At 43.8% G+C, this 18,323-nt stretch overlaps 1 pseudogene across 1 annotated transcript; it reads left to right on the forward strand.

The window, feature by feature from the left end:
- The first annotated feature begins 13,987 nt into the window (after positions 1-13,987).
- LOC308264694 (beta-citrylglutamate synthase B-like) lies at positions 13,988-15,188 on the forward strand (annotated as a pseudogene). The gene has a single exon. The product of its transcript is annotated as a beta-citrylglutamate synthase B-like (transcript).
- The last annotated feature ends 3,135 nt before the right edge of the window (positions 15,189-18,323 follow it).

Consider the following 18,323-nt stretch of genomic DNA (forward strand, 5'->3'; position numbering starts at 1 on the left):
ATACTTTGGAAGCTAAGACAGGTGGATCACAGATTTGCAGCCAGCTTCAGCTACTTAGACCCTCTGCAACTTAGTGAGACCCTGTTTCAAAATAAAGAATTAAAAGGTAGGGCTAGGGTGTAGCTCAAAGGTAGAATGGGCCTGGTTTCAATTCCCAGCACTGCAAAAATAAAAATAAAAACATAAAATTGTAAAACCCACTCCTAGCTTTGAACAGTACAAAAGCAGGTAATGGGTCAGATTTGTCCCCTACTATGAGCCATTGACACATCCTTTATCCTTTATATGATACTGTTAGGTATGGCTTTTGCACGCGCGCGCGCACACACACACACACACACACACACACACACACACACACACTGAATTGCAGGTTCCTTTGAAGTCTGGGAGATTCCTAGCACCTACCACAGATACTGTTCCTGAGGGTTGCCAAGGTTGTAGACAGACTGCTTCAGTACCTTCCCCTGCTTATCTATCTCAACTCTCCTTTTTCTACCCTCCACGCCCCATTAGGAAGAGATCTTACTAGGACTTTGGGGATCAAAGAATTCTTTTTTTTTTTTTGGTGGTACTGGGGTTCCTGGAAGCCCTTCTACCTCCGGGCTACACTCCCAGACCTATTTTTTACATTTTCATTTTGGAAACAGGGTCTCCTAAGGCAGCGCACGCGGCTGGCTTCGAACCTGAGCGATCCTCCTGTCTCTGCCTCCCAAGCGCGGGGATAAGCGTGCGCCACCACGCCCGGCGGGGATCAAAGAATTCTTGAGCTACCTTTTATACCTGAGCATAGTTGTCATACTAAAAGTATAATATGACTCATAGACTAGCCACCTCCGCTATAGATAGGGACAGGCCCTCGTGAAAGCTTGACAATCTAGCTGTTAAATAGTTATTATCAGCTCTCCATCACTATAATAAAATGCCTGAGGTCATAGCTTTGTGAAGAGAAAAGATTTATGTTGGCTCACAGTTCTGAAGGTTTTATCTATGAGTGATTGGGCTCATTGTCTTGTGCCTGTCAGGAGGCAGTGCATTAAAACTGTCCACCTCACATCCAAGATGGAAAAAAGTGGGGAGGGGGCTGGGGTCCCACAATTCCCTTCAAGCGTACACCTTGACCCCCTAAAGGCCTTCCACTAGGCCCCAGACTGAGTAGTGCAAATCTGGGGACCAAGCCTTTAACACATGGGGCTTTGAGAGACATTCAAGAGCCAAACTATGGCGATCATAGCTGATTTTCCTGGCCTCTGTCATCCTTGTTAGGCAATGCCGTTGGAGGAGGGGTGAACAGCAGAGCCAAATTCAGACCATCTCATGTTCCTCAACATAAGACTATCATAAAATAGCACTGCCCCTCCCAAGATTTCTAATCAAGATAATCAGCAAATATTGGCTGAGTTAAATGATTTGTTAAATAAATAAAGTGGAAACGCTAAAGCAAATTCTGTCGCTGAGAACATAAGCCTTTGCACTCAGTCTTCCTGCCTTGGGAAGCCTTCCAAGCCACCCTTCTCATGCCACCTCCCATCTGGCTAGGGAGCCCTCGTCTCTTCCATCTCAGTTTAATGGTCACTTCTTCCAAAAAGCCTTCCTTCCCTGATGCTAGACTAGGCTTAGTCCTCTGCTATATAATCCCAAGTTTCTCTGCCCATCCTTCTCTTCCTCTCTCCTGTCTATTTTCTCTCTCTCCTCCTCTGCTCACCCTCCCTAAATTTTATTAGTAACAACAGCAGTAAAAATTCTCTGATTTTAATTCTGTACGGATCACTGCACAAAATTCAAGTAAGCTTAATGTGTTCTTTGGAAAGCTTCTAAGTGCAGGTTAACAATTCTGAAATAGAACCATTTTACCAGCACCATCCATGAGTTATGAAGTCGCATTTTCTAGACTAAAATCCTGCTGGTCTAAGCCAAAATAAACCGCCTCCACTTTGACTTTTGGAAAACACACAAGCCCCGATTGGCTTCTTAATATCCATTTCCCCCAAATAGATCAGTCATTCCTTGAAGAGTCTGGGGTAATTTTGAGCTGCTCTTTGATAGGAAGAACTTCTGCAGGACCTAAGTGCCTAACAAAATACATTTCAGAGTCAACTGCCTTTTAGATCTGTTGGGGAACATGGGGACTGGGTGTGCACAGCTGGACAGCAGGAACAGGTTTTATTCTGGGGGAAAATCTGGGAGGAGAGTCGGGCGTGGTGGCGCATGCTTGTAATCCCCATGCTTGGGAGGCAGAGACAGGAGGAAGCCAGCCCTGCTGGCTTAAGAGACCCTGTTTCCAAAAATAAAAAAGTATTAAATAGGTCTGAAAGTGTAGCCTGGAGGTAGAAGGGCTTCCAGGAACCCCAGTACCACCAAAAGAAAAAAAAATCTGGGAGGAGTCAAATGACTGGGGAGGTAGAGCTCACAAGAGTCAGAAGCCCCTTCCTTATGGACTAGGGGCTTTGTATAGGGAATCAGGAGGGAGGGAGAGTAAGACAGTCATGTATTCCTCCTATTGGCTGGTTTAACAGCTGGCCAGAGCAGGTGAATTCATGGGGCTGGGACAAGGGGACGATTACAGGCTCTTTTCCTGCCATTCTTGGAGTCCTTTGATCTCAACCCTCTCCAGCCCGGCCTCACAGCCAGACCTCACAGTGTCCACAATGTTTTTTATTGGAAAAAAAACCCTATATATTCCTAAAATGTTACATACAAAAATTTAGTACATACACATTTCTTATTAATGAGATAGCTTTTAAGTAGGATCTGCCAAGAAAACACCAAAACATAGTGAGGTTGGTGTAATGAGTGATTGAGTAGAAATCCGTAGTTTGGAATCTACAGCCTGGCCCCTGACTGGGACATCCAGAGTCCTCTCCAGGTCTGGGGGCAGCTTCCCAGGCTCAGCAATCACTCTGTCCTGGCCGCCAGCACAGTCTTTCTGTTTGCCCTTCTCCTTGGTGCCAAAAGTCTCCTGAGAAGGGTCAGGGAGTTCTGGGTTTCAAAAACTTGTTCATTAAGTTCCAGCAAATGCAAAATCTTCAATGAAAATTTATTTTCACCCGTGCTACTTGTTCTGCCCTGAGGACTTTCAAAAAAACAGAACAGATAGAAGGGCAAACATTGGTGGGAGCTAGTTCAGCTTGCCTGGGACTTTTCTGTACCAGTATGGGAAATTTGCTATGGTATTAATTTCCAAACTGTAAAAAGCAGTCAGAGCCTGGGTGCTGTCTGTGTAGGTGCTCAGGCAGGGAGGGGTGGCAAATGTTACCATAAAGAGCTCCCCTCTCTCTGTCCTCTGTTCTAATGACTAGCCTTTGCTAGATGTAAAGGAAGTTAAGGCCTTTAGCCGTAAAAGCCCTAGAGACAATTGAATATTTTAGCCCTAAAAACACATGGAGGCAATCAGTGCCTCTGTTCACCTCCTCTCCTTTGTGACCCCGCCTGGGTATAGGAAAGGTAAACTCCATGTGTTGCTTCAAAGCATCCATAGCTGACAAGCAACTGATACAGCCCAGTGCAATAGAGGTGGAAGCCAGGTAGATTATTGATCCCTGCACTTATTACATGCATGACTGGAAGCAAAGAGGTACCACCTGGCAAAAAAATAAGTTACTAGCCCACTAACTTGGTAACACTGATAAGAATGTACCAATACAAGATCTATTTAAAGGCCGGATATGGAAAGGGGAGCAAAGTTTTACTTTTAGGTTCTCCAGAGGCAAGCTGCTTTTTCTTCTCTTCCCTTTCTATTTCCTACTGATTTTGTTATAAGGACTTGTTGAAGCTGCACCAAGCTGTCTATTAGTTTTGATTTCCCTATTCAACAAATTTTAGTTGAATAGAGGAAAAAGAACCCACAGTACTCCTACAAACATGGCATTTCCCACATGGTGTGGGACATTACTCATCTTCAAAGTGACACTCTTGATTCATTCACAACTGCTTGGCATTCTTTGCAAACCTTGATTTTTATGTTTTCACTGAAAAAAGGAATAGGAAAGTTGGTGTTTGCTTTAGCATCATGTTTATGTCTGCAGCTACATCTTACTTTGGAAATATTTATTGCTGCATTAGTTTGCTCAGGCTGTCATAACAAAATATGCATTTGAGAGAAAACTGTGTTAGTCAGCTTTCCGTCACTATGACAAAATACCTGAGACTCATTGCTATGGGTCTGTGGTGAGGCAGTATATCATGGTGGAAGCACATGGTGGAGAAAGCTCTCATCTTATGGTGGTCATGAAGTAAAAAGAGAAAAGGGCTGGGGTCCCACAATATTCAAGGATATGCCCTAACTTCCTCCCACTAAGACCCATCTTCTAAAGATTCTATTATGTCCTAATAGCACCACAGGATAAAAAACAAGCCTTCAACATGTGGGCCTTTGGGGGATGTTCAAGATCTCAAAGATATCAAAGACCATTCAATATACAACAGCTATGCTCAAAATAAACTTCAAATACACAACCTGATAGCTGGCCAAGGTGTGATCGCTCCCACTTCATGTCTCTGAAAATCATCAGAAGAAGGTCATGTTTGCTTGGTTTTTATCAAAGTCCTGTGTCTTCCTAAACACACACACACACACACACACACACACACACACACACACGCTAAAGGTGTGCATGTGTGCATGTGCTTGGTGTTGGACCACAGTGGTAAGAATGCTAAAACAGAAGCACCTACACACATCATTACACTTTTTCTCAAGGGTCTGAAATTCCTTTTCAAGGGCGGCCTCTATTTTTACTTTTAGAGTATTTTTAGATTCACAGCAAATCTAAGCAGAAGGCACAGAGTTCCCATGTGCTCCCAGCCCTGCGTATGCATGGTTTCCCCCATTACCATCACCCCACCAGAGTGCTGCAATGGATGAACCTACACGGACACACCCTTGCCATGCAGTGTCCATAGCTAACGCCAGGGTTCACTTTTACTGCTGTACTGTTTTGGTGTGGATATCAACTGTCCCCCAAGGGCTCATGTGTTGAGGCTTGGTCCCCAATGCAGCAGTGTTCAGATGTGAGGTATCTGAAAGATTGGATCATGAAGACCAAAGAGTTAATTCATGCATAAATTTATAGCTTATATGCCATTGACAGGTGGTGGCAATTTTGGGAGATGGAATCTGATTGGAAGAGGTAGATCACTGAATGTGTGCCTTTGAAGGGTATATTTTGTCCCCAGTGTCTTTTTCTCTCTCTGTCTCTCTGTCTCTCTGTTTTTCTTTCTCTCCCTGTCCCTCTCCCTCTCTCTATTCTTCCTGGCCACCATGAGATGTGCAGTTGTTTCCACCACATGCTCCCTACCACAATGTCCTGCCTTACTACAGTCCTAAAAGCATCACAGCCACCCACCCATTTTCTGAAACTGTAAGCCAAAAACAAATCTTTTCTTTTTAAAGTCATTTTCTCAAGTGCTTTGTCATTGAAATGTAAAGCTAATTCATGAACATTCTCTAGCTTTGGATAAACATGTAGTGATACCTATCTACCGCTGTGGTATCCTACAGAGTACTCATTGGTCTAAAACCTTGAGCTTCCATGTAATCCTGCTGCTTCTTGGGGGCATGCATGTGGACCACACCAGGCTGCACGGGTTTGGGATGGAGTCATCTCTCACAGAGAGCCCTGGAAATTTTGGCCTCATTTCTGTGGGAATTGAAGGCATTCTTGTATTTCTCAGTCTCTTCACCATGGTGGCTTCCTCTTCTTCCTTTGTTACCGAGTCTGTTGTGCTAGAGGAGAGACAGCCAAGCCTAGGGTGCCACCATAGGAACTTGGTGTCCACAGCAGGAAGAAAGCAAGAGAGCTCAGCTCTCCTCTGTCCCCTCCTCCCCGTCCGTCTCTCTCCTCGTGCTCTAGGGTCTCCCAAGAGTGTTCCTCTTTTGAGAAAACACTTAGCATTCATTTGCTCACTCAGAAGATCTGCACTAAGCAGTGTTCTGTGCCAGACAGGATGTGGTGCTGAGATCTGTCTGTTAATAACGAAACAAAACGCAGGTTGGTTTTCTCAGCTGATCCTCCTGAAACTCATTGACCCTACCCTGACCCGGGAGGAGAAGAGGCCTGGGGAGGTGACCTGGGCCAGAGAAAGAGCAAACTCTCTGTGTCACTGCTTTCTCACCTGGAAAATAGAATAATAATAGAACTAATTTCATGGGGTGAGGTGAGGATTAACAGAAGCCATATACAAAATTTTTTTTTTAATTTTTGGTCCTGGATGTACCAGTATTAGAATGGCCTAGAAAGATTCAAGAGAGAAGCTCTGATTATTAATAAATATATTTCAAAAATTGGGTTACAGAAGATGGAGCTCAGAATTATAAAAGGGAAGGGCTGCTAGGCGCAGGTTACTGCCAGGAATCAGGCAGCTATTATAATGCAAAACACCCTAGCTAAAAGTAATTAGCAAGTCGACAGGGAGTTGGAACTTTGGACTTCCACATTCTAAAGACAGGTTTGCATATTCCCCAAGAGGATGGGAGGAGGGGATAGACCTTCACCCACTAGGCCCTTGACTTTGTGAATGTTCTGGTTTAAACAAAGAAATGTTGGCGTAGACCAAGAATTAGGTGGGAAATTAAGGGGGCAGACTTTGCCTGTGTCACAGAATTACATAGGAGAACAAGATGGAGGACTTTATGTCTAAAACATCTGTGGTGTATTTTGTATTCCGGTGACTTCATTCTGGGCCACCTCCTCATATTATCCCTGGATAGTATAGGGCTGTAACTGTATTCTTTATTTCTATCTCTGTAATAACCTATCTTTGTAATAAATTCATTTAAATCTTCAGCAAGTGTCTGGACTATTGCATATTATCCTTAGTTCTATCCCCAATACCACAAAATGAAAAGTAAACAGGGACTTTGGATGGAGGGCATGACTCTGTGGTGAGGTCCTGGTTTCCATTCCAAACACTGCAAAAGATACATATAAATGTATGGGTTTGTGTAAATATATTTATAGAAATAAATAGATATAGATTTATATCTTAGATAATATACGAATCTATATGCAACTCTCTAGGTAAATAAAAAAATGGATTTTATTTTGCTGAAAATAGAAGCCATTCATGAATTTGAGCACAACAGGTGGTACACTGCCAGCTCTGGCGGTATTATACAAGTCAGTCTGCGGGGATACAGAGCAGAAGAGGAGGACCAATCAGGGACCAGTGATGGATCCGATATGAACAATTTAACTTACGAAAGAGCTAAAATCTATGGATTAATAATTCTGCACCAGAATATGCCTCTGGTATATCATGTTTCTAAAAAGCAACACGTGGCCAGGCATGGTGGTGCATGCTTATAATCCCAGCATTCGGGAGGCTGAGACAGGAGGATCCAGGTTTACCGACAGCCTCAGCTACTTAGTGAGGCCCTTTACAACTCAGTGAGACCCTGTTTCAAAATAAAGAATAAAAACTAGGGATAGGGGTGTAGCTTGAAGGTAGAATGCCCCTGGGTTTCACCCCCAGTACTGAAAAAAATAAAAAATAAATTTGGAATGGGAGTGTACTTAATTAGATGGCCGTCCGTGTGCTGCAGGGACTGAGATTCGCTGCGTAGCCCAGGCAACCTGAAGGCTGGGACACTGTGCTCTCCCAGGCTGCCTGAGAGCCGCCCCTTGGCTGGGATTCCATGGCGGGAGGCCGAGGAGCTGGCTGGTCCCGCACCAAGCCGTAAATTGGAGGTTGGCTGGGCCTTTTCTTTCTTTCTCTGCACTCAATAGCTGTGTGCTCCCTGGAGTCAGCTTCTTACTCTGCTTCCCTTATGCGCACTGGGATGATTACACTTAAGTGTTTTATTGGAATATAGTATAAAGCCAAATGTTGAGGTACACAGCTGTGAATCCCAGTGCTTGGGAGACTAGGACAAGAGGAGCGCAGGTTCGAAGCCAGCATCAGCAACTTAATAAGACCCTCAGCAATTGAGGGAGACCATGTTTCAAAATAAAAAAATAATAAAAGGGCTGGTGGAGCCTCACGTGGTGGTGCACATTTGTAATCCCAGTATTTGGGAGGCTAAGACAGGAGGATCACAGTTCGTGGACAGCCTCGTTTACTTAGTGAGGCGCTTTGCAACTCAGCGAGAACCTGTTTCAAAATAAAGAATAAGAAATAGGGCTGGGGCATATAGCTTGGAGGTAGAATACCTCTGGGTTCCATCCCCAGTACTGCAAAGAAAAGGGGGTCTGGAGGTATAGCTCAGTAGTAGAATGATCCTGGGTTCAATCCCCAGCACCACAAAAATAAAAAAGAAAAGAAAGAAATATAGTACAAATACAGAAAAGTATGACATACAATACTTTTATTTATTTATTTATTTTGTGGTACTAGGGATAACCCAGGGGCATTCTACCTCCAAGCTATATCCCAGCCCTATTTTTTATTCTTTATTTTGAAACAGGGTCTCAAAAAGTTGCCGAGGGCCTCACTAAGTAGCTGAGGGGACGTTGGCTTTGAACCTGTGATCCTCCTGTCTCACCCTCCCAACTACTAGGATTACAAATGTACACCACCACAGTTGGCTCACAGAATACTTTTAATCTTCTCAGGTACCATTCCCGACCTCCTCCAGCAATAGGAACTTACACCCATGATTTCTTCTCAAAGCTCAGTTCATTTGCGTACCCATTCTCTTATTCAGATACACATGGAATGTTCACTTGAGGCAGGCCCCAGTAAGCCAGGGCTGCGGGCTGGGTAAGAAGCCACAGTTCCCTGGGGGGAAGTCAGCAAGGGCTGGTTGTGCCAAAACTCGTGGTGGCATGGACCATGTTAACGGAAATTCTCAGAAGCAGAGGAAATGAGAGGGAAGACACACGGGGGAGTGACAGAGGAGCCAGTGAACAGGTGCTGCCTCTGGTAGGGTGGCAACGGGGTGGCAGAGCAGGAAAGGAAATCGAGGTGGAGAGACCAGTATGTTCAAAAACCCAAAGAGCAGAAACTAGGGCACACTTGGGTTATGTCAAGCAAGGCAGTTGGATGGTGCACAGCTGGGTGCAGCTGCTCTAAGAGGCCGATGCCACCTTTACAATGCCCACTGACGGCTGCACCAAACACCCTACCACATTCTCCTCCACAGACACAATCCCCCAGCTTGTTTCCACCACCCTCCTGAGCTGGACCTGGTTCCCAACTCCTGCCCTCTCTCCATCCAGGCTGTGTCCTCACATGACCTTGCTCTGGTGTGTGTAGAAAGAGGAATCCAGCCAGGCGTGGTGGCACACGCTTGTAATCCCAGCATTTGGGAGGCTGAGACAGGAGGATCTGTGTTCGCAAACAGCCTCAGGTACTTAGTGAGGCCCTTTGCAACTCAGTGAGACCCTGTTTCAAAATAAAAAGAATAATAACTAGGCCTGGGGGTTCTAGCTAGGAGGTAGAATGCCCCTGAGTTCCATCCCCAGTACCACAAAATTGGAAGGAAGGAAGGAAGGAAGGAAGGAAGGAAGGAAGGAAGGAAGGAAGGAGAAATTCACCATTCCACTCATTGTTTGGCAGCATGCTGGACTTGAAAGCTGGAAGACATATATAACTATATAACTCAATAAATATCATTTGTGTTCATCATGAAAGTGATGAGGATGAAGATGACTGCATGTATTAGTCTCTTTTTATCACTATAACAAAACAACAGAGGCAGGCTACTGTCTAAAGACAAGAGGTTTGGTTTAGCTTACAGTTCTGGAGACACAAGGTCTAGAGAGAGAGGTGCAGGCTCCGGGAAGAGGCCCCTGTTTACATCCTGTCATAGTGGGAACAACGTGTGTAACTCTCTGTGCCCATGTTACCTGCCTCCTTCTCCTGTACAGTCACCAGAATTAATCATGGGGGCTCCACCCTAGACTTCACCTAATCTCTTCCCAAGGCCCCACCTCTAACACAATACATATAGGGTTAAGCTGATATATTAACATAGACTTTGGGGTTAACTTCCTGGGTGAGTCCAGTAAGGCAAACAACGTTCAAACCACAGCCTTTGGCTTGGTCTAGAAGCCTGGTCTTTCCTGCCAGAGGAGGGACCGCTGTCTGGATGGGGCACATGGTGCAGATCTGTGGGTAGACCAGCAGGAAAGGCTGTTGGTGCGAGATGAGGAGGAATCCAGAGACAAAGAGACGGAAGGCAGAGGAGAGCAGCCAGGAGGCAGTTCTGTCCTTTCCAGCGAGAGGGACCGAGCCCTGCCCAGGACCTTGTCTGAGATGAGTTCCACAAAGTCACAGGGTTGGACTGTAAATATACATGATATACATGCTCACAGAGCCGTGCAGCGTCCCATTTCAACAGTCAATATTTGCTCAAGTATCTATAAAGATTGAGGCTGGAGGGGACTCACTGGAATGGGGGGTTGGATCAGGAAGACCAAGCTCTGCGCTCAGGTGCAGGACTAAGCACAGCACTGCCCGCTGCCCGAGCAGGGATAAGGGTACAAGGCATTCTAGGAAGATAAGGAGGTCTGCTAGGATTGCTGCCTCCCGACCCCACACATTTAATGTATCAGGGAAGCTGGGAATGATGATGCACACCTGTAATCACAGCACTTGGGAGGCTGAGACAGAAGGATCGTAGGTTCAAGACCAGCCTCAGCAACTTAGCAAGATTTTCAGGAACCTAACAAGACCCTGTTTCAAAATAAAAACTAACAAGGGCTGGGGGTATATATAGCTCAGAGGTGGAATGGTCCTGAGTTCAATCCCCAGTTCCACACAAAAATAAATAAATAAAATAAAATAAAATAAATGTCTCAGGGAACTTGAAAGCCTGATAGCCATGCTTGCTTCCAGTTAGATAAGGTATAAAGAGGCCGAAGAAGTGTCTGTGACAAGCTTGGGGTTTTGTCTGCCCCTTCCGGAAATGTCTTGTGTTGAGTCAAATTCCTACACATAAGCTGGGCGTGGTGGCACATGCTTTTAACCTTTATTTTTTTGTTGGTACTGGGGGTGAAATCCAGGGGCTTTTCTGCCTCCGGGCTATACTCCCAGACCTGTTTTATATTTTATTTGAAAACAGAGTCTCACTAAGTTGCTTAGAGCCTCACTAAGTAGCTGAGGCTGGCTTCGAACCTGTGCCATCATCCTGTTTCAGCTTCCCAAGTACTGGCCATGGTGCATGCTTTTAATCCCAGTACTTGGGAGGCTAAGACAGGAGGATCGCAGGTTTGTGGCCAGCCTCAGCTACTTAGTGAGGTTCTTAGTGAGGGGGGGAGTGTGGTTCAGAGGTAGAATGCCCCTGGGTTCAATTTCCAGCACCAAAAAAAAAATCTACACATATATGGGATGTGTGTGTGTGTGTGTGTGTGTGTGTTGCTTTTTCTGGTTATCAAGATAATGCATTCTTATTGAAGAAAACTTGGAAAATTAAAAAAGCTAAAAGTAAAAAATAGAACCACTCACAAGGCCAATATCCAGAGGGCCTGCTATGCTTGGCCTTTATTTTATTCACTCCCATTCATTCACAGTTGCGTATATCAAACAGACACACAATCATGACATAATTTATGAGATTTGTTTTATACTTTAGACAGTAAGATTACATGATAAACAGTTTTGTATCTCATCTCTAGCACTTGCTGTTGACCTTTTCCTTATGTGATGACATGTTCTTTGAGAGACACCCATTTCTAATTTTCCCCCAGTGAAATGTACTCTAATGTACTGTTCCAAGAGTTTTGAGAAGTGCACCGAGTCATATAACAGCATGCCACCGACAAGACACAGTCTGGTAGAGCGAGCACTGGCCTGCCCTGCGGGTGTGTGTGGCCCTGAGTTCCACCCGCAGCACCAGGAAAGAGGGAAAAATGGCCCAGCCTGGTCCTTCCCTCTCTCTGCCCCTTTTGGTCAGCATCTCCCTTAGTTCTTCCCAGCCTCTCCCAACCCCGTTGCCCTGGCAACCGCTCATGGGCTCTCCTTTCTTAAAGTTCTGCTTGTTCCTGAATGCCAAAGAAACAGAATCATATATATGCAAACTTTGGGTCTGACTCCCTTCCTTTAGCTTAACTCGCTTGAGTTTCATCTGTATCATGGCATATTTATTATTAATGTATAACGTATTAATGCACAGCATTGCATTAATAGCTACTTTTGACTACAGAGTAGTATTTTATAGTATAGATGGAGCACAGTTCATGTATCCATTTAGCCACACAAAGACGCTGGGGTTGGCAAATATGGTTTTCACTTCTGCAATGATATTCCGTCCTATAGCAATACCAAACTTTATATAAGCAGGTCTGAACACGTGTAATAAATATATGAATATTACTGGACATTTTGGATGGTTCCCTTATTGTAAGGAAACATTAAGTAAACATCTTTATACATAGTCTTTGCAAATAATATATATGAATACATTTACATAATGTGCATTATTTCAAAGTTATTGACAAGCACACATTGCTAACACCTTAAGATAGAGGAAAATATAGAACATAGAAAATATATAGTTCTATTAGAATTTTTCAAGATATATTTGATTATACAAGGTCTCAATGCCTTGTGCCATTACAGCAATAAGAAAATAATACCTTAGCTTAATTCTAATGAGGCCAATTTAACCTGTGTATCAGGATTCATTCATTTCTTGTTTCGAGGACCCTATGTCTGAGTGTCATCGAAATTCCATCTTAGGGCACCGTTCTCCCAGAACCGAGCATCTGTGGAGCACAGGATCACCAGGCACGCAGAACAGAAGCCGCGACTGCGCGTGGGCCGTGGCGGGAGTCAGCTCCGCGCCCTTGAGTTTCCTGTCACATTTGGGAACCCGAAGCAAAAGCCAGTAAGAGAGGGATGAGGAGGGCAGCACTTTGCTCTGTATAAGGAGATGCGGCTTCTCTTGGAGTAGAAGCTGCTGCCCTGAAAATTGAAAAGGAAATTGGAAAAACAAATGTTAGTATTGGCTCACTGGCTTCTACTACTTCCAAAATATACGTGCAGAGTATAGAAAATTGTAAGCAGTGCAGAAAGTTATAAAGTGGGAAGTGTAAGGCTCCTGGTCTCCTTATTTCCACTTTTCAGAGAGAATTATTGTTGATGATGTGGTACGCCTTTCCAGGAATGGAAAATGCACACACCCCGCAGGCACACATTCTTTTACGTCAGCACATGAAATTTACGACTCGCTTTCTTCACCCAGCACCATATCTTGGACGTACTTTCCAAAGATGCCCGTATGGAGTTAGTTCATTTCTCCTGCGCAGGAATTCTTATTTTGTGGATACCCCTTGCCCAATTCCTCACTGATGGACAGAAAACTCTGTCCTGACATCTATCAGTGAGGAACTTGGCAAACTCTGTTTCAAAACAAAAATAAAAATAAAAAATCTACTTGGAGGTAGAATTCCCCTGGGTTCAATCCCCAAGACACCCCCCCACACACACAAATTATGAATTTTTTAAACTAATTAAAAGGGTAAAGTTTTTAAAGTATAAAAGCATCTAAAGTCGGTTCAGAAATATATTCCATAAGCCTGGCGTGGTGGAGCACACTTGTAATCCTAGCACTTGGGAGGCTGAGACAGGAGGATCGCAGGTTTGCAGAGAGCTTCAGCAACTTAGTGAGACTGTTTGTTTGTTTGTTTGGTGGTACTAGGGGTGGAACCCAGGGACTTTTCTACCACAGGGCTATACTCCCAGACCTATTTTATACTTTATGTGGGAACAGAGTCTCCCTAAGTTGCAGAGAGCCTCACTAAGTTGCTGAGTCTGGCTTTGAACATGTGCGAGCCTCCTGTCTCAGCCTCCCAAGCACGGGATTACAAGTGTGCGTCACCATGCCCTGTGAGACTGCTTAAAAAAAAATAATAAGGGGCGGGCGAGGGAGCCCCGGAGTGGCCGGCGGGAGCATGAGAGTGGGTGTGCAGGAGCAGGGATAGGCAAGACAGGCGGCGAGGGAGAGCTGGCCAGGCTGCGGGATGCTCACTGGCCGGGCAGAGGAGACTGGAGGCTGCACCGCCCCGTGCCCTCCCATCCCCCACGGGCCCTTGCGGCCAGAGTTTGCATTCAAGAGGAAATAATCCAGAAGAGGGAACTAGCAGCTCAAGATGAGCAGCTCGGTGGCTGCCAAGCTGTGGTTTTTGACAGATCGTCGCATCAGGGAAGACTATCCCCAAAAAGAGATCCTGAGAGCGCTGAAGGCCAGGTGTGGTGAGGAGGAGCTGGACTTTAGGGCCGTGGTGATGGATGAGGTGGTGCTGACAGTTGAACGAAGACACCTGGGCCTAAGGATCAACGGAGAACTGATCTCCGCCTACCCCCAGGTGGTGGTAGTGAGAGTTCCAACCCCCTGGGTACAGAGTGACAGCGACATCACCGTTTTGCGCCATCTAGAGAAGATGGGCTGTCGACTGCTGAACCGACCTCAAGCCATCCTGAACTGCGTTAATAAGTTCTGGACGTTTCAGGAGTTAGCCGGCCATGGCATTCCTCTGCCAGATACTTTCTCTTATGGCGGCCACGAAGATTTTGCTAAAATGATTGACGAAGCAGAAGTCCTGAAGTTCCCGATGGTGGTGAAGAATACACGAGGTCACAGAGGCAAAGCTGTTTTCTAGGCTCGGGATAAGCACCATGTGGCCGATCTCAGCCATCGCATCATGAAGCCCCTTACCTGTTCCAGAAGTATGTTAAAGAGTCTCATGGAAGGGACGTGCGGGTCATTGTTGTGGGAGGCTGCGTGGTTGGCACCATGCTACGTTGTTCAACAGACGGAAGGCTGCAAAGCAACTGTTCGCTAGGTGGTGTGGGCATGAAGTGTTCTTTGAGTCAACAAGGGAAGCAGCTAGCCATCCAGGTGTCTAATATCCTGGGCATGGATATATGTGGCATTGGCCTGTGGATGAAAGACGACGGCTCCTTCTATGTCTGCGAAGCCAATGCTAATGTAGATATCTTCACTTTGATAAGGCTTGTCATCTAGATGTAGCTGGTATCATAGCGGACTACGCCACCTCCCTTCTGCCCTCTGGCCGGCTCACCCAGCGTAGGTCCCTGCTCTCTGTGGTGTCCACGGCCAGTGAGACGAGTGAGCCGGACCTGGGTCCCCCTGCCAGCACTGCTGTCGACAACATGAGCACGAGGTCCAGCTCTGTGGACAGCGACCCTGAAAGCACCAAGCAGGAGCTGCTCACCAAGCCCCCAGGGGGCCTGTTCAACACAAACCAGCTGCTGGCAATGAGATCAAATTCCTAGTGGAGTGACCGCCGGTAAATAGTTAACCAGCAAACCCTGTACAACTCTCCTTTTCTTTCCTTTTTTTTTTTTTTTTCTTCTTTTCTTTTTTAAACCAACTTGCAATGCTGTTCATAGAGGGTGCTCGGGAGAATGATAGAGAAATTAGTAGGATTAGTTGAAGAGGAGAAGGGGAAAATAAGACCTCAGCCGGGAAGATGTTACTGACTTTCAATTATAGATCCTGTAAACAGGCAGATGAGGTAGGATATAGAAAATGTCAGGCTCTCTTAGTTACCTTTTAAATTCCAAGAATAGCCGGGTGTGGTGGCGCACGCTTGTAATCCCCGCGCTTGGGAGGCAGAGACAGGAGGATCGCGCAAGTTCGAAGCCAGCCGCGCTGGCTTAAGAGATGCTGTTTCCAAATATAAAAAAAAAATAGGTCTGGGAGTGTAGCCCAGATATAGAAGGGCTTCCAGGAACCCCAGTACCACCAAAATAAATAAATAAAAATAAAAAATAAATTCCAAGAATATTGTATGCTTCCAGGTCATGAGGAACATGAAATTTTTGTTAATGGTTTAATTCAAATATCTGGTAGCATGACTTCACATTGTGTCGGAAGATTTGTAAAGTGCGAGGAAAACATCTGCTTAAATTACAGAAAAAAAATTTTAATATTACAAAACTGAAAATTCTCCCCTTTCTGATACCTAGAAGCTTTAGTATAGTGGTTTACAAACTCTTGATCTTGAGGGGTTCTTCTATTGAGACTCTTCATTTTGGGGGGGTGTTTCTTTGGACAGGTGAGCAAAGTCATAACCCAATAAAGGCTGTTTAATGACCAAGTTGGCAGATTTGCATGACGGAAGGGAAATGAGCAGCACCGCAGTGTTAGTACACAAAATAACATTTACTCCGTGTAGTAAAGTTACGCTAGTTTAAGATATGTGCACTGACTTGTATTTGTTAGTGTTTTAGTCTTCTTTTGGAAGAGTACGCTCTATTAACGTTGCATTCTTCTTAATACATGCTAATACATTCCCTGCTTAATACATGCTTAATACATGCTTAATACATGCTTAATACACGCTTAATACATGCTAACACATGCTAACACGTGCTTAATACATGCTAATACATGCTTAATACATGCTAATACATCCCTGCTTAATACATGCTTAATACATGCTAATACACGCTTAATACACGCTTAATACATGCTTAATACATTCTCTGCTCTGTGCCTCCATCTTTTAACAATGGCCAAAGTGAAGCAAATGCTACCTTTTTGTTAACAAAACACTGACTTGAAACATGTACATTTAAAGCCTTTTGTTTTCTTCCATTTTCATTTTGTTGGTTGAACATTTAAAGAATAAGAAAAAACCTTTTGGGGGCATATCAAGGGCCTGTAAGTTCTTACGTGTGAAGCTGAAGTGGTTTCTAATTCCAGTGTTATATATCTACATTCTTCACATTTTACAAGGGAGTGTATGTGTGTGCATGCACGTGTAGGTGTTTTGCTTTTCATTTACACCAACAAAACAAAAAGGATAGAGTCTAGGGAACGGAGCATGATGGGAAACAGAGTTTTTACTTAAAAAACAGATGAGTTGTTTTTATGAACTAGATTTCATAGGGGTAGAGATATTCATCTGAAGACACAAAGAGAATAGAGGCTTCTTAGGCCTTTTTGTGTATATGGATGTTGTTTGGTTTTTTCTTTGTCTCTAGACTGTTTGATGTATGATTTAGTCAAGGTAACATGCTTCTAGTCAATGCTTGTGGCTACACATTTTCTCTTTTTACACATTGTATTTGGGGTGGGATGGAATGGACGTTTTTGTTTGGGGGCTTATTTAGTGGTATTGATTCTCATATAGCCCTACTCTTAAGCTTTCAATACTGAGCACTCTTTATGTTCCTTTACTTTCTGAATTAAAAAAAAAAAGCCCCAGAACTGCATATAGGAGAAGCCTTTAAAACATGGGTAAAACTATCCTAATGATGGGTTTGGAAGGTCTGTTAAGAAATGAGGTGCTGCAGAACTCACCATAAGTTTTTAAACAGCAAGTACCATCTCCCTACCAATCCTCTGAAGCTTTTGCCCAAGCCCTTTCTTGAGTCTTCAGTGCTCTTTTCCTTCAAATGGACCTTAACACAATTTCTTGGACACTACTAGAGAGACTTCGAGGCAATAATAAAAGATCAGTATTAACCAGCTCTAACAGAGGTTGGATCATGCCTGTACAGTTATTCCTTCGCTTTTATAAAGGAATGTAATAAAACTTGTTTTTTTCCATAGAATTAAATATTATTAAAATTGAAAAAATTAAATAAATAATAGGACTGTGGGTGTAGATTAGAGGTAGAATGCCTCTGGGTTCAATCATATATATATATACATATATACATACATACATATACATACATATATACATATACATATACATATATACAGTCCCATGAAACTAGACTGGTGTCATAATGGCTGGGTCCTTAAAAAATTCTTAATCAATGATACCCAGTCTAAAAAAAAATCAAAAGCAAACAAAACAAACAAAACCCCAGATCTTGTCCCAGTTTGAACGCTGATTACCAGGTCTTTTATCCTACAAGAATTTTACAAGTTTGTGTTATGTTGCCTCCTGGTGGCCATTTTCTACAATTGCACTTCTAATTCAGTTATTGTCCCAGACTGAAAATTGATGACTATTTTTGCTTTTGAATAATTGGCTAGTTAATATAGAGATACGATCATTTTAATTTTTAAGAAACCAAAATACACAGAAGTAAACAGAGTATTAATGAGAGCCTTCTGTCGTCTTTTTACAGTTCTTACTCTCACCTTGGAGTTCATCTTCTCAGACCTTTCTACCTCACCATCCACACGGTGAAACATGAAGTTTTGCTGTCCTTTTATTTAAATGTCTGTCCCCATTTGCATAATGTTCTATGAAATAGTTTGTCAAATTTTAGCTTACCAAGCTACTCTTCCTGACAAGAGGTTGAACTTGGGAGTTTTATGTGCTGTTTATGGTTTTTTTTTTTTTTGGTTTTAAAACTTGATTCCTGCTATTAAAACTTATAAATCCCAAAGTCCAGTTTGCACATATACTTTTCTGTTTAATTTACTAATTGTTTAATCCTATTTAAAAAAC

The sequence above is a fragment of the Muscardinus avellanarius genome, assembly GCF_963383645.1.
Source record: "Muscardinus avellanarius genome assembly, chromosome: 6".
Classification (NCBI taxonomy): Eukaryota; Metazoa; Chordata; class Mammalia; order Rodentia; family Gliridae; genus Muscardinus; species Muscardinus avellanarius.